This window comes from Magnolia sinica, chromosome 19, assembly GCF_029962835.1.
Source record: "Magnolia sinica isolate HGM2019 chromosome 19, MsV1, whole genome shotgun sequence".
Taxonomy (NCBI): domain Eukaryota; kingdom Viridiplantae; phylum Streptophyta; class Magnoliopsida; order Magnoliales; family Magnoliaceae; genus Magnolia; species Magnolia sinica.
This window is the reverse complement of record NC_080591.1, coordinates 46,733,453-46,737,038: the sequence shown is the minus strand read 5'-3', so window position 1 is coordinate 46,737,038 and position 3,586 is coordinate 46,733,453. Positions and strand designations below refer to the sequence as shown.

The 3,586-nt window shown below is 32.2% G+C and overlaps 1 long non-coding RNA gene across 1 annotated transcript; it reads right to left on the bottom strand.

The window, feature by feature from the left end:
* Positions 1 to 246: 246 nt before the first annotated feature.
* LOC131235491 (uncharacterized) lies at positions 247 to 1,024 on the bottom strand. The gene is made up of 2 exons (XR_009166168.1): positions 504 to 1,024; positions 247 to 406 (listed from the first exon to the last, which is right to left on the bottom strand). It is a non-coding gene; the product is annotated as an uncharacterized LOC131235491 (long non-coding RNA).
* Between the last annotated feature and the right edge of the window lie 2,562 nt (positions 1,025 to 3,586).

Here is a 3,586-nt window from a genome sequence, read left to right as displayed (position 1 = left end):
ATAGGTTACAACAGCTACAGATATAATCCGTAGCAATTATATCTGTAGCGATAAATATAAACAGCTACGGATATTATTTATAGCTAAAAGTCTGTAGCAATATGCCAAATTTAACAATGGCTATAGCTGTCGGATTACCGGCTTCAGTCAATATCCGTAGCTATTTCGTACATTAAAAAAATATATATAATCATTTGTTCATTCAATTACCACCTGTATAATCATTCATTCATTCTACTACAATCAATTACAATCATTCATTCATTCCATTATAATCAATTACAATCCTTCATTCAATCAATTATAATTATAACCAATTACAATCCTTCATTCAATCAATTACAATTACAATAATGCTGAAAATACAAATCTTTGGCTTCATTAGAGAAATTTGTTCGACTTCACCCTGAAATTTCAATTATAAAGAATTGAAAGAGAAGATATATTTTGACGGTATGATATTTTTTTCACAAGTAAATAGGCCTTTTTCAGCCATCACCCACCAGAAGAATCAAAAACCGATTATTGTCCAAGTCCACTCCTTTTCCTTTCAATTTCTTAGTAACCTCTATAAAATTACTTCCACGGTCATTTATGTAGTACTTTGAAGAGTTGTCTCGAAATGCAACTCTAGTAAGGACAAAGTTACTTCCTGTAACAGCTTCGTATATTCCATCATCTTACAAATAGTCATGGCATTCATAAATCAGTATGACCATTGGGGGAAAGAAAAAAAAAGTGAAAGAAGTGCATCATGTATAACCATTTTTTTGTCTTAATGAATTAATAAAAACTCAAAGAGGAATGAAATTGACACAAAAGGAATGGTCTCACCATATGGTTTGTAGGGCCAAAATAAACGTCTGGACGATTTCCGCAAGGAGGACCATTGGTAGCCACAAGTACCCACTTCCCAAGGAATGGTCTCACCATATGGTTTAGGTTATAAGTTTATGTTAATGTCGTAGGTTATAAGTTTAGGTTCAGGGATTTGAGAATACATTTACGTTTTAGGTTTAGGTTTAGGTTTTACGTTTAGGTTAAGGTTACAGGTTTAGGTTTAGATTTAGGTTTAAGTTATAAGTGTAGGTTATAGGTTTAGGTTTAGGTTAGGTTATATATTAAGGTTTAGGGAATTGAGTTTAGGTTATAGGTTCAGGTTTAGGTTTAAGTTATAGGTTTAGGTTTAGGTTATAGTTTTGGGATTTGAGAATAAGTTTAGGTTATAAGTATAGGTTTAGGTTAATATTATAGGTTATAGGTTTAGGTTATAAGTTTATGTTAATGTTATAGGTTTAGGTTTAGTGATTTGAGAATACATTTAGGTTTTAGGTTTAGGTTTAGGTTATAGGTTATAGCTTTAGGGAATTGAGAATAGGTTAAGGTTTAGGTTTAGGAAATCGGGTTCGGGTTTGGGTTCGAGATCGGATTTAGGTTTGGGTTTTCAAGTTTAGGTTTAGGTTTAGGTTAGGGAGTTGAGTTTAGGTTTAGGTTTTAGGTTTAGGTTTAGGTTAATGTTAGGTTATAGGTTATAAGTTTAGGTTATGTTAAGGTTTAGGTTATAGGTTTTGGTTTAGGTTAAGGTTAAGGTTTAGGTTTAGGTTTAGGTTATAGGTTATATGTTATAGGTTATAGTTTTTGGGAATTGAGAATAAGTTAAGATTTATGTTTAAAAAATCGGGTTTGGGTTCGGGATTGGGTTTAAGTTTGGGTTTTCAAGTTTAGGTTTAGGTTTAGGTTATAGGTTATATGTTATAGGTTATAGCTTTTGGGAATTGAGAATAGGTTAAGATTTATGTATAAGAAATCGGGTTCGGGTTCAGGATTGGGTTTAAGTTTGGGTTTTCAAGTTTAGGTTTAGGTTTAGGTTAGGGAGTTGAGATTAGGATGAGGTGTAAGTTTAGGTTTAGGGATTTGAGAATACATTTAGGTTATAGGTTTAGGTTTATGTTTAGATTATAGGTTTAGGTTATAGGTTATATGATATAGGTTATAGTTATAGGTTTTGGTTTAGGTTAAGGTTATAAGTTTAGGTTTAGGTTTAGGTTATAGGTTTAGGTTTATATGTTATAGGTTATAGTTTTTGGGAATTGAGAATTGGTTAAGGTTTAGGTTTAGGAAATCAAGTTCGGGTTCGGGATCGGGTTTAGGTTTGAATTTTCAAGTTTAGGTTTAGGTTTAGGTTAGCAAGTTGAGATTAGGATTACATGTAGATTTAGGTTTAGGAATTTGAGAATACATTTAGATTTAGGTTTTAAGGTTAGGTTAAGGTTATAGGTTTAGGTTTAGGTTATAAGTTATAGGTATAGGTTTTGGGATTTGAGAATAGGTTTAGGTTAAGGTTTAGGTTATAGGTTATAAGTATAGGTTTATATTTAGGTTAAGGTCTAGGTTTAGGTTATAGGTTTAGATTAGGGAGTTGAGATTAGGATTAAGTGTAGGTTTAAGTTTAGGGATTTGAGAATACATTTAGGTTTTAGGTTTAGGTTTAGGTATTTGAGAATACATTTAAGTTTTAGGTTTAGGTTTTGGGATTTGAGAATAGTTTTAGGTTATAAGTATAGGTTTAGGTTGGGTTATAGGTTAAGGTTTAAGGATTTGAGTTTAGGTTATAGGTTATGGGTTATATGGTTTAGGTTATAGGTTTAGGTTTAAGTTACAGGTTTAGGTTTAGGTTTAGGTTTTAGGTTTAGGTATAGGCTTAGGTTATAGGTTATAGGTTATATGTTTAGGTTAAGGTTTAGGGATTCGAGTTCGGGTTCGGGTTCGGGTTCGGGTTTAGGCTATAGGTTTTGGTTTAGGTTATAGGTTATAGGTTTAGGTTAAGGTTTAGGTTATGGGTTTTGGGATTTGAGAATAGGTTTAGGTTATAAGTATAGGTTTAGGTTGGGTTATAGGTTTTGGTTTAGGTTTAGGTTATAGGTTTTGGGATTTGAGAATAGGTTTAGGTTATAAGTTTAGGTTTAGGTTGGGTTATAAGTTTAGGTTTAGGTTTAGGTTATAGGTTTTGGGATTTGACAATAGGTTTATGTTATAAGTTTAGGTTATAGGTTATAGGTTTAGGTTTAAGTTATAGGTTTAGGTTTAGGTTAAGGTTTTTGGTTTAGGTATAGGCTTAGGTTATAAGTTATAGGTTATATGTTTAGGTTAAGGTTTAGGTTACAGGTTATAGGTTATAAGTATAGGTTTAGGTTTAGGTTAAGGTCTAGGTTTAGCTTATAAGTATAGGTTTTGGGATTTGAGAATAGATTTATATTAAGGTTATAAGTTTAGGTTAAGGTTATAAGTATAGGTTATATGTTTAGGTTTAGGTTATAGGTTATAAGTATATGTTTATGTTTAGGTTAAGGTCTAGATTTAGGTTTAGGTTATAGGTTTAGGGTGTGGTTTAGGTTAAGAGTGTGGTACCTGCAAATACAGATATAAACACGGCCTATCCAAATGGTCGGCCCCTCCAATGTTGTCCATAGGAAATGGATTGCTTCATCATGGTCATAATAGCAGTTATATGTGGGACCCATATTGATTTTGTTTATTGATTTTATTTATTGATTTTGTCATTTGAGGGCCCACATATGTGCGACCC